General features: G+C 40.7%; 1 pseudogene; it reads left to right on the forward strand.

Annotated features, from left to right (window-relative positions):
- Window positions 1-7,814: 7,814 nt before the first annotated feature.
- LOC148754711 (mitotic spindle assembly checkpoint protein MAD2A pseudogene) lies at window positions 7,815-9,426 on the forward strand (annotated as a pseudogene).
- The last annotated feature ends 3,834 nt before the right edge of the window (window positions 9,427-13,260 follow it).

The following is a 13,260-nucleotide window of genomic DNA, read 5'->3' on the forward strand; positions in this document are numbered from 1 at the left end:
CAAGCAAATGGTACCCAAAGAAAATCAGGTGTAGCCATAATGATATCAGATGAAACAGACTTGAGGGTGAAAAAGATAACAAGAGACAAAGATGGACATTTCATAATGGTGAAGGGGACTGTACAACAAGAAGACATAACAGTCATCAATATTTATGCCCCCAATCAGGGAGCACCGAAATACACCAAGCAACAGAACTAAAGGGAGAAACTGACCAAAACACAATTATACTAGGGGACTTAAATACATCATTGACAGCTATGGATAGATCATCCAAACAGAAAATAAATAACGAAATAGCAGCCCTAAATGACACCTTAGGTGAAATGTACATAATTGACATATATAGAGCACTTCATCCTAAAACATAAGACTATACATTCTTTTCCAGTGTACATGGAACATTCTCAAGGATAGACCATATATTGGGACATGAAATCAGCCTCAGCAAATTTAAGAAGATTGAAATCATACCAAGCATATTCTCTGATCACAGGGCTTTGAAATTGGATATCAACTGCAAAAAGAAAGCAGGAAAAAACAAATACATGGAGATTAAACAACATACTTTTAAAGAACGACTGGATCAAAGAAGAAATTAGAGGAGAGATCAAAAGATACATAGAAACAAATGAGAATGAAAATATATCCTACTAAACTTTTTGGGACTCAGTGAAAGCAGTTTTAAGAGGGAAATTTATCTCATTACAGGCCTATCTCAAGAAACAAGAAAAATCCCAAATAAATAACCTCGTGTTACAACAGAAAGAACTAGAAAAAGAAGAACATGTGAAACCCAAGGTCAGCAGAAGAAAGGAAATAACAAAAATCATAGCAGAACTAAATGAAATAGAGAACAAAAAGACAAAAGAAAAAATTAATGTGAAAAAGAGCTGGTTCTCTGAAAAGATTGACAAAATTGACAAACCCTTGGCTAGACTCACTAAGATAAAAAGGGAGAAGACACTGATTAACAAAATCAAAAATGAAAAAGGGGAAATTATCACGGACACCACAGAAATACAAAGGATCATCCAAGAATAATATGAAGGACTATATGCCACCAAATTCAATAACCTAGAAGTAATGGACAAGTCCTTAGAAACACATAGCCTTCCAAGGCTGAGCCATGAAGAACTGGAAAATCTAAACAGACCGATCAGCAGTAACGAAATTGAATCAGTCATCCAAAACCTTCCCAAAAGCAAAAGTCCGGGACCAGGTGGCTTCACTAGTGAATTCTACCAAACCTTCAAAGAGGATCTAATACCAATCGTGCTCAAAGTGTTCCAAAAAATTGAAGAAGAGATAGTACTCCGTAACTCATTTTATGAGGCCAACATTACCCTGATACGAAAACCTGGTAAGTACAACACAAAAAAAGAAAACTACAGACTGATATCGTTGATGAATACAGATGCAAAAATCTTAAAAAATATCTAGCAACTCTAATACAACAATGCGTTAGAAAGATTAGTCATCACGACCAAGTGGGGTTCATCCCCGGGGCACAAGGATGGTTCAACATCCGCATATCCATCAATATGATACATCACATAAACAAAATATACGACAAAAATCAAATGATTATATCAATTGATGCAGAAAAAGCATTTGACAAGATACAACATCCATTTATGATGAAAACACTTAATAAAATAGGTATAGAAGGAAAATACCTTAACATAATAGAGGCCATATATGACAAGCCCTCAGCTAATCTCATAATTAATGGTGAAAACTGAAGCCCTTTGCTCTACGTTCAGGAACACGACAAGGCTGTCCCCTATCACCTCTGCTTTTCAGCATAGTGTTGGAAGTCCTTGCCAGAGCAATCAGGCAAGAGAAAGAAATAAAAGGCATCCAAATAGGGAATGAAGAAGTTACATTATCACTCTCTGCAGATGACATGATGCTATATATAGAAAATCCTAAAGACTCCACCAAAAAGCTATTAGAAACAATCAACGAATACAGTAAAGTTGCTGGCTACAAAATCAACGCACAAAAGTCCATTGCCTTCCTATATACTAACACTGAAATCTGAGAAAAAGAAATACAAAAAACAATTCCTTTTGCAATTGCAGCAAAAAGAATAAAATACCTAGGAATAAACTTAACCAAGGATGTGAAGGACCTATATGCTGAAGCAATATACAGATTTAATGCAATCCCCATCAAAATCCCAATGGCATTTTTTAAAGAAATAGAACAAAAAATCATCAGATTTGTTTGGAACCACAAAAGACCCCGAATAGCCAAAGCAATCTTGAGAAAAAAGAACAATACTGGAGGTATCACACTCCCTGACTTTAGCTTGTACTACAGGGCTACAATAATCAAAACAGCATGGTGTTGGCAGAAAAATAGATACATAAACCAATGGAATAAAATTGAGAACCCAGAAATAAAACCACATAAATATGGACAGATAATTTTTGACAAAGAAGCTAAAAACATACAATGGAGCAAAGACAGCCTCTTTAATAAATGGTACTGGGAGAATTGGATAGCCACGTGCAAAAGAATGAAACTGGACTGCTCTCTGTCACCATGTACCAAAATTAATTTGAAATGGATCAAAGACTTAAGCATAAGACCTGACACAATAAACTGCACAGAAGAAAACATAGGTACTAAACTTATGGACCTTGGGTTCAAAGAGCATTTTATGAATTTGACTCCAAAGGCAATGGAAGTAAAAGCTAAAATAAATGAATGAGACTGTATGAAACTTAAAAGGTTCTGCATGGCAAAGAAACCATTGACAAAATAAAGAGGCAAACAACTAAATGGGAGAAGATTTTTGCAAAGAGTGCCTCTGATAAGGGTCTAATATCCAAAGTATGCAGGGAACTCGTGAAACTCAACAACAAAAAAACAAACAACCCAATTGAAAAATGGGCATAGGACCTGAAGAGACATTTCTCCAAAAAGGACATACAAATGGCAAATAAACATATGAAAAAATGCTCAACATCACTAATCATCAGAGAAATGCAAATCAAAACCACAATGAGATATCACCTCACCCCAGTCAGAATGGCTATCATCAACAAGACAAATAGTAACAAATGTTGGAGAGGCTGTGGAGAAAAAGGAACCCTCATACACTTTTGGTGGGAATGCAGACTGGTGCAGCCATTATGGAAGGCAGTGTGGAGGTTCCTCAAAGAATTACGAAAAGAATTGCCGTATGACCCAGCAATCCCTCTCCTGGGTATCTATCCAAAACATCTGAAAACCTTTATACATAAAGACACATGTGCGGGCCGGCCCGGTGGCTCAGGCTGTTAGAGCTCTGTGTTCCTAACTCCGAAGGCTGCCGGTTCGATTCCCACATGGGCCAGTGGGCTCTCAAACACAAAGTTGCCAGTTCAATTCCTCGAGTCCCGCAAGGGATGGTGGGCTTTGCCCCCTGCAACTAAGATTGAACACGGCACCTTGAGCCTGAGCTGCCTCCCGGATGGCTCAGTTGTTGGTTGGAGCACGGGCTCTCAACCACAAGGTTGCCAGTTGAATTCCTCGACTCCTGCAAGGGATGGTGGGCTCTGCCCCCTGCAACTAAAATTGAACAGATCACCTTGAGCTGAGCTGCCGCCGGATGGCTCAGTTGGTTGGAGCGTGTCCTCTCAACCACAAGGTTGCTGGTTCGACTCCCACAAGGGATGGTGGGCTGTGCCCCCTGCAACTAGCAACGGCAACTGGACCTGGAGCTGAGCTGTGCCCTCCACAACTAAGACTGAAAGAATAACAACTTGAAGCTGAACAGAACCCTCCACAACTAAGATTGAAAGGAGAACAACTTGACTTGGAGAAAAAGTCCTGAAAGTGCACACTGTTCCCCAATAAAGTCCTGTTAAAAACAAACGAACAAACAAAAAACAAAAACAAAAACAAAAAAAAAACATCTGAAAGAAAGTTTAAAAGTAAAATAATTAAAAAAAAAGACACGTGTGCTCCAATGTTCATTGCAGCTTTGTTTACAGTGGCCAAGACATGGAAACAACCAAAATGTCCTTCGATACATGAATGGATAAAGAAGTTGTGGTATATATACACAATGGAATACTATTCGGCGGTAAGAAAAGATTTTATAGGAACATTTGTGACAACATGGATGGATCTTGAGAGTATAATGATAAGCGAAATAAGTCAGACATAAAAAGCAGAGGACCCTGCAATAAACTTAATAAAACAAACAAACAAACAAACAAAAAGCAGAGAACCATATGATTTTACTGATATGTGGTATATAAACCAAAAACAACAAAAAAACAAGACAAACAAATGAGAAACAAAAAGTCATAGACACAGACAATAGTTTAGTGGTTACCACAGGGTAAGGGCAGTGGGGGGTGGGAGATGAGGGTAAGGGAGATCCTTGTTTAAGCTGTGAAAAGACTTATTGGTTTGAGTAGCTATTACAATCCTATCATCAGTGTCCAGAGTATGGAGCCTTTGAATTGCAAAAATTTCTAAATTGGAAAAAAATATTAGAGATCATGACAAACAGCTGTTTTATTTCACCCTAGAGAAAGAGCCCATTTTCAATACAAATGAATTCAAGGGAATGTAACTTCTTAGTCTTTTGAATGAGTTATTTAGCTTCTTGGGTCGTATTAGATACTAATATCAACATAACGTTTAAAAAATGCTGAAGGGAAAATCAAGAGATGTGCAAATGTTAAAAATCTTTCTGGAGATTTAAGATTTTGAGAACTGGTATGTTGAAAAAAGTTTTAAAGGATTTAATAACCAATCAGAAACTTGACAAAAATGGAAGTTGATTTTTCAGTCTGATAGAAGTGAGAAAGTCTCCGTGTGCGGACAGACCCAGAGAGCAGTTTCCAGGGTCTCGGCCTCACGTGGAAAGGTGCTGGCTCGGGTAGTAGATGGCTATCAGCTCTAAGTAGTTGGACATCAGCTGCGATCAGTTAGCCATTGGCCACTAATATAACTGCTGTGGCTAACCTAGCAAGTGTGGATTGCGGGTACCAAGTGGGTTGGTTGGCAGAGAAGCAGACGTCGGATTGTACATCGTGTGGAGTCTGCTTCCTTTGTCTTCAACCCAGCCACCCGAGAGAATATAGTGGTCTGACTCCCCTATCTATGGCTCTGTGGTTGTTCCTTTACAGCCTCACCATATCCTGCGTTCTTGTGCGGGGAGCAGGACTGGAGACCCTGCATAACACTCTGCATCTCTCCCAGGTCCTCTGCCCATATCTGAACTGTAAACGCAGCCCACAACTGCCCCAGGCCCGCTGAGCTAAATAAAATAAAAATTGCCAAAGGGCCACTTTTAACAATACAATCCTCCCTCAGGCAGCCTGGCTCCCATTTTCCTGCCTCCTTAAAGTCTGTGAAGCACAAATAAAACCCTGAGCACAATCCCCTTAGCAAGAGACAGGAAGACTCCATGCAGGAGCCTCACAAAAATTTACCTGTCACATGTGTTCAGATTTCCCTGTATTACCTTAAATCTCCCGTTTTCACATCTAAAATCTGAGATCCCACTCCCACCCTTGTCTAAAATGTCTTATTTACCTGAGTTTCTCCTCACTGTCTTTGGAAATTTCGTGGTTATGTGAATTCTAGGTGCACATGTATTACAATTCCTGGTGTCTGTCAGCAGGTGGATAGAAGTTAGAAGGGGTGTGAGTTCTTCGTCTCCTTTCTGATTTTAAATTGGCAGAGAAACATATCTGTGCAGCTAACTTCTTGCACCTAGAGACTCTAGGGTTTTCTTTATTCTTTCCTCCCAGAGATGTTCATTTTTCCTGTATCTGTGTCTTGTGTGTCCTTTGTCCTAAGAAGGAACTACCACGGAGACAGAACACAGGCACAGGCTCCCTGTAAGCCTGTCGTTGGAGCCGCCCCCGCAGGCTGGGAAGTTAAGCGGTTCTCTCCAGACTGGTGTTTGCGGAGAGAAACTTTGCTGTGGGTCCCTGTGTAGAAACCGCATCAGGTTTTTCTTTCCTTTTCGTCTGTGTCCCAGGAGCTTGTCTTGTGACCGAGGAAGCTAATCCTCTCCGGTCCCCACCATTGGTCAGGTGCACTTACTCCATTGGGCCTGGTGGCCAGTGAGATAAGCTTGGGTTCCCAGTGCGCCTCTGCCTGGCTGTGCCAGCTCCCAGGGGAGTGTGTCCTGAGTGGCCTCTGCCCATAAGGGGCATCTGTCCCCCCAGCCTTCCTTACCCCTTAGTGCTGGTCAGATCCCGGTCCAGTAGCATCTGCTCTGGGCCACAAATTAGTGGGTTTGGGGCTGGAGGTGCCTCACATTTTGCGGGAGACCAGAGACACCCTGTTCACCCCTCCATCCTGACAGCATGTGTGACGAAGTTCTTTGCTTTCTCTGACTGTCTTTGGGGGTGACCTTTTGGCTCTGGGAGGACTGCTTCCTCTGCACTTGGTGTGGAGGGGCCTCTGGCTTGCTGGCCTGAGCTGTAAGTAGGCTTGTTGGTGTGTCTCACTATTTAGTCCTCACTGTCCACGTACAGGCGATGGGTCCTTGGAATGAGAACAACTTCTAAAATGTGTTATAGAGCTCTTGTGGCAACCAGCTGTTTTCTTGGTAAACATCTTGTGTGTTCTGTATAGTTATTACTAATTCTGTTAATTTGTGATCTCCAAGTGAAACCAGTTTGTATTTATCTCTGTGTTAAGATGTTTCGTAGCTCTGGACGGTGTTACCAGTTTGTGATATTTGATTGGCTTGAACAAATTAAATGCTTATATAAAGTAAGAAATAAAGTGCAAACTAACCCAAATACTATATGATCTGGTGAAATATTTGATATTAAAGCTGGTTTTAGTTTGGTTTGATTACACTGTCATGTCTTTGAAAACTATTAAGATAAAATACATTTTTTTAAACTGGGTTTATAAAAATTTTCTGTGTTAAAAAATATGTCAAGAAAATAGCTTTGGTAATTACTGACTTTGAAATCTCAAAGTTTTCACTGCTACGTATATAAAATAGGTACAATTAAAATAAAAGATATTTAGGGAAACTTTTAAGCGATAATTACATTGTATGTATACATTGAAAAGATTTTCTAGGTGTCTTTGGGAACTTGAAATTTTAAAGTTTTGTTATGTAAATTAAATGATGGCTAGTTATTGAATGTCTAGACCATTTCCAAATGGGAGACTAATGGAACTAATTACCGAACATCAATTTATCAACTTTTTGCTATTTATTGTAGATGAACTAAATACGTTTTGGTGTATTAGTAAACATATCTTCTGCAACATTAAAAGTTTTGTGCTAAGAGGAAACGTATTTCTAGAAATTATGAAATATGTTCATAATTGCATCAAGCTAAAGGATCCTGGTGTAGCTGCACGATTGGTCACTTAGTTTTCACTACTGATTAAGATGGACATTTGAATTGTTTATGTCTCTGCTATTGTGAAGAGCACTTCTGTGGATTCATGTATTAGCCTTTAACACCTGTTTTCAATTTGGGGGGGTATATTTCTAGAAGTGGATCTTTTGAGCCACAGGGGCATTTTTTTGTGGGGTGGAAATTTCAAAGTTTTGTATGCAGAGGCCACACCATTGTACTTTTTCATGTTCAATGTTTAAGGGTTCTAATTTCTCTACAATGTTGCTGCCGTTTGTTAGTTCTAGTTTCAGGATTATAGCCATTCTGGTACATGTGAGGGGGGATCACACTGTGGTTTTCATTTGCATTTGCATCATCGCTAATGATTATTAAAATCTTAGTGTGTTTGTTGACTATTTGCATGTCTCATCTGGAGAAGGTGCTATTCAAGTGTATTTTACAATTTTAGTCGTTTGTCTTTTATTGTTCTTGAGTTGTCAAATTTCTTTGTCTCCTGTATAACATTATTATCAGATATATAATATGTACCTATTTGGTTCCATTTTATGGCGTGTCTTTTCACTTTCTGGATTGCTTATTTTGATGCATGTATGTTTTTATTTTTGAGGAAATCCAATTTATCTTTTTTTGTTGTTGTAGCTTGTATGTGGTGTCATGTCTAAGAAACCATCGCTAATCCAAGGTCATGAAAATGTATCTCCATGTTTTGTTTGAGAGTTTATACTTTTACCTCCTATATTTAAGCCCTTCATCTATTTTGAGTTAATTTATGTATGTGGTGTGAGGTTGGGGTCCAGTTTCATTTCTCTTCATGTGCATGGCCAGTTGCCCAGCACCTTTTTTTGGAAAGACCCTTCTTTACCCAATGTCATGTTGTCCAGTCTTTATCAAAAATCAATGGACTTTGATGGCGGGGAGCTGCTGTGAGCCCTGCGGTCACCCTCTGTGAGTGGGCATGCCCCGTCAGTGGGTCTGGACATGGCCCTGCAGGTCTCCCCACAGTAACCCAGCACCCTGCATGGGAGCCGTAAAACTGTGGCTGAGTTCTTATTTGACATCAACAACATGTTAGGATATAACATGTGTGGCATGTATCCACCTGAAACCTTTACTCCAGTGCAGAAATGTGGGCTCACCTTGCCTGTAACTACTCATCCTGAGCTCATGAAATACCGAAATAACGTGGTGGAACAACTATTACTTTGATTATACAAGAGCTCAGTTCAGAAACTGGTGGCAGTCCTCTCAAATATTGAAAGGGGTGAGGTCCTTAAAAGATGGTAATTTGATATTGATTGTGACAAGACTGCGACAGATGACAGTACACTCAGAGAAAAGGTTCAGAAAGCTCTCCAAGATGAAATCTGTTCTGTGTTCAGACAGATCACAGCTACAGTGACATTCCTGCCACTCTTGGAAGTTTCTTGTTCATTTGATCTACTGATTTATACAAAGGTTAGGTTGTGCCTGAAAAATGGGAAGAGTCGGACCACAGTTGATCACCAATTCTGAGTGAGTCTGTCTTCCTTTCTCACAGAGTAAATAGCTTGGTGGCCCACAGAATCCCCGGCAGTGACTGAATACGTGAGGACAACAATAATGTAATCCTCACATGTGCTTCTCCTCCAAGTCAACTGTAGTTCATATACCTTATTGGTTAACTTTTAGATGGGGAAAACTTAACATACTTTACAGGACCGTCCATGATTGTCCCATTTTTTGGTGGCTATCTGTTTGACTTTCCATGGTGTTGACACAATTTTTTGCCCAGTGTTCAAAAAAGGGACCCAGCAGATTACTTTTGCCTTGTAATGTCAATTCCTTGAAGGTGGTGACTGTAGATAGAAAAACTTTTGGTATAAAGGTAAATGTCATCCCAAATCACACCTTTTGGTCAATTAGCTTGACACAGAATACAGGTAGGGAGGTATTTAAATATGAAACACAGCAAAAGAAGTTTTAATACTCAGAATCTTTGTTTTAAGTCCTAAAGTATCTGATAATACATAGATAACAAAATATTGCTATTAATACCTTTGGCCATTTATTTCATTTGTATAGTAACCATACTGGAAAAAATCTCCAATTATTGGATTGTAAATTATTTAAGTTACAGTTTAAAAACCATCAACACTTCTAGTGTTTAAATTCTGTTGATAGAGCAATCTTAAAAAGGTCTCTCTGGGGGTGGCCCGTTAGCTCAGTTGGTTGGAGCATCGTGCTCTTAACACCAAGGTTGCTGGTTCAATCCCCACATGGGCCACTGTGAGTTGCACCCTCCTTGAGAAAAATAATAGAGAAAAAAACGTCTTTCTGTGTTTTATAAAATAAAGCTGTAAATGACCATGATAAATAAGTTAAATGTGTATGTTAAAAAAAAATCACCTGACTTAGATCGGTGGGTTTATTTCTGGGCCCTCAATACCATTCCGTTGATTTCTATGTATATCTCTTACCAGTATCACCATGTTTCCCTTACTGTGGCTGTGTATTAAGAATTACGTTTGTTAAGGATGAGCCTCCAACTTGATTTGGTTTTTGAAGATTGTTATGGCTCTTTGGCCTTACTTGAAATTTTATGTCAATATTAGTATCAGCTTGTGCATTTTTCCACAAAGACCCTGGGGCGTTTTCACAGAAATCACACTGAGTCTGTACATCGCATCTGTTCTGTTGCCTACAAACAATTTCCATCACCAGGGGATGGCCTCACATTTATGCATGTAGGTTTTCTTTAAATCCTTTCAGCAAAGAAAGAAATGATGTTTTGTAATTTTCAGTGTTGAAGTCTTTTAATTTGTTTAAAACTATTCCTAAGTATTTTATCAACGTTGATGTTATTTAAAATGGAATTATGTTCTTAAATTCTTTTTGAGATTATTCCTTGCTAGTGTATACAAATAAAACAGATTTCTATGTACTCATAGTTTGTCATTAAACTTTGAATTATTTTACTAGTAATAATACGTTTTTGTTGATTCTTTTGGAAGTTCTGTATATAAGAAGATGTGACCTGTTATCTATGAATAGACAGTTTCAGTTCTTCCTTTTACAGGGATGCCTCTCATTTCTTTTCTAATTGCTCTGGATAGAGCTACATTATAGAATGAGAGTGGTGAAAGCCAGCATTCTGGCCTTGTTCCTGATTTCAGGAATAAACCTGTCTTCTTAAAACATGAGCCATGATGTTTGCTGTAAGTATGGCCTAATGTTCTGGATCCCATTGAAGAAACTTCCGTTTATTCCTACTTTGAGTGTTTCGATCATGAAATAGGACTGGGTTTTGTGAAAAGTTCTTTGTGCCCCACTGATGTGATCATGTGTTCTTCCTTCATCCTATTGTTGGGTATTCCATGGCTTGGTTTCAGTACATTGAACAAACTTCGAATTTCTGGTGTAAATACAGTTCCTTACGGTGCATGATTATTTTAATGTGCAGTTGGTTTCATAGTCCTGTTTTATGGAACATTGTCACATCTCTATAAGGGATATAGACCTGTGTATTCTGTTTTTGTGACTTAACTTCTGATTTGACTGGTTAGGGGCTATTAGTGTCCTACAGGGCTAGGGTTGGGGCTGAGGTGGAGTGTGGTGCTGAGTTAGGGGTTAAGGTGAAGATTATGGGTAACAGTTGGTTATGGTTTATGTGTATTGTTTATGGCTACATGTATGTTATATGGTTTATGGGATTGATTATGGATTACGTGTATGGTTTATGGTTATGTGTTTTTGGTTATAGTTTATGGTTACAGTTATGGTTTACGGATATGGATCATAGTTTGTAGTATGTGGTTTTTGGTTATAGTTTAGTATTGTGAGGGTTTAGGTTATGGTTTATAGTGATGGTTATGGTTTATGGTTGTAAGGTTTTCAGAGTTTATGTTAAGGTTTAGATTTAGGCTTAGGGCTAAGGGTTTAGTGTTTAGGTTTTAAAGTTAGGTTTTAGGTTTGGGGTTAGGGTTAGGGCTCAGTGATGTGGAATTTGTTGCTTTCCTGACCCAGCATCTGTTCTCTGGCCCCAAGTCCAGCACCTCAGCTTCCAGGGAGCTCCTCTCACCTGCTTCCAGTCCTACCTGACATAGCAGAATCAAGACTCCTGCGTGGCAGAGATTTTAGGGGAACTTCTGAACTGCTCTGTCCCCGTTCCTTCCCTGTCCCAGGAGAGGGAACTCCAGAGCAATGTGACGACAATAAGCAGGAGGAAGAGGTCCTGGATGGCTGATTTGTTAGCATTTTCCTTATTTTAGGTTCCATTTTGTTAATGGCAATCACCCATTTTGTGCAATAGGTTTATTTTATTTTAGTTTTACTTTCTTCTCTTCCAGAATTGTTAGAATCAATGAACAAATGTTGATGCATTATTAGTCACTAAAGTCCGTATTTTATTCAGGTTCCTGCACTCGGGCTCAGTCTCAGTGCTGGCACTTCTAGCTGTTAAAGCCCACACCAGACAGGTTAATGCTGACAGCTGGGGTACCTGGTGAGTGAATCGGGGTGTTATGATAAGAAATAAGACCAGGAGAAGAACACGAGGCCTGATAAAGTCTCAACACTGTGCTGACGATAGAGGCTTTACTCTCTAGCCCAAGTGAACTATTGGTAATTGTAGGCACAGGAAGTGACAGGATTAGATCCCTAACTTAGAAAGATGTAGCTGGTCACAGTGTGGAGGTTGCACTGGACGAGAGAGGGACGGTAGCAGGGAGACCAGTGAGAAGAGTGGTGAGAGGCGCTCTGGCCTGAGCTGACACAGGGCCTTGAATTTGGAGATGAGCAGGTTTGTGAAGACCAGGGAGGGGCTGTGGTGAGCGCTGCCCTGAGGATGAAGCTGGCACAGATGCTAGAGTCAGCACTCAGGGGACTGTGGCTGTGTGGACACCAACAGGAGAGCTCATTCTGCCACAAGGAGACTCTGCTAAACGCTTGATCCTTCCAGCCCTTGGAGGTAGAGAAAGGACTGAGAAGGGAAGAGGGAGGGGGTGAGGGCCCATCACGTGTGGGGCAGGAGCTCACCTGCATCATCTCACTGACCTCACAGCCACCTGAGATGGAGCGGTTACCCCACCTGACAGGTGAGGAGACGGACTTTCCATGTCTTTGTCTGAAGTCACACAGCTCGTACTTGGAGGAGACAGAAGCCTGCTCTGCGCCTGTCTGAGGCTCAGGCACCCTCCATAAGGAAAGTGTCACCCCAGACTCCAGTCTGAGCAGCCAGGAAGCTCTTCTCAGTTGTGACTTCAGAGGAAGGGAAGATGGGGAGAAGCAGAGCTGTGCTCTGGACTGAGGAAGAAGAGATTTTAAAAGGCCCGAGGAGAGGCATCGCATAGCTGTGGGGGAGCCGTCACAGGGATCTGGCAGTGCTTGTCCTTCTGTGAGGGATAGGCCACCACCTCCCTCCCCATCTGTCCCCATCCCCAGCTGCCTGCCCTGGTCCCACCCAAAAAGCAGCCTGGGTGAGGTAATGGCAAGGTAGACCATTAAGGTTATGTGCAGATTTTCCTCAATAGAATGATCAAGATTCCACCCAATGCTGCAAGGACTGTTTGGATCACTCTGTTTGTCCAGGACCCCGTGTGTGCAAGCTCTACTGGTCCACGTTGGGCAATTTCAGCCGTGGTTCTGGACTCAGAACTGTGTTAAAATCAGTCTCCCGTTTAAATACCAGTGAAATGGAGATAGTAATCGTCTCTGCCTTATCTGGAAAATGGGAGCAGTGGGTGACATGAGGTGTGTGGAGGGCCTGGAACTAGGTTTATCTCACAGTGAGCTCAGTCCCAGGGTCTGGAATCTCATTTTAAGGCCGGCGGGCATGGAGATGCTCTCTGCTGCCATCTCGTGTGCATTTTGGAATTAACACCCTGTGCAGGTCACCAGGAAAAGTTATTCTCTGCTGCCATCTGGTGTGCAT

The sequence above is a fragment of the Rhinolophus sinicus genome, chromosome 18, assembly GCF_057876585.1.
Source record: "Rhinolophus sinicus isolate RSI-liver-muscle chromosome 18, RSI-T2T, whole genome shotgun sequence".
Lineage (NCBI taxonomy): Eukaryota > Metazoa > Chordata > Mammalia > Chiroptera > Rhinolophidae > Rhinolophus > Rhinolophus sinicus.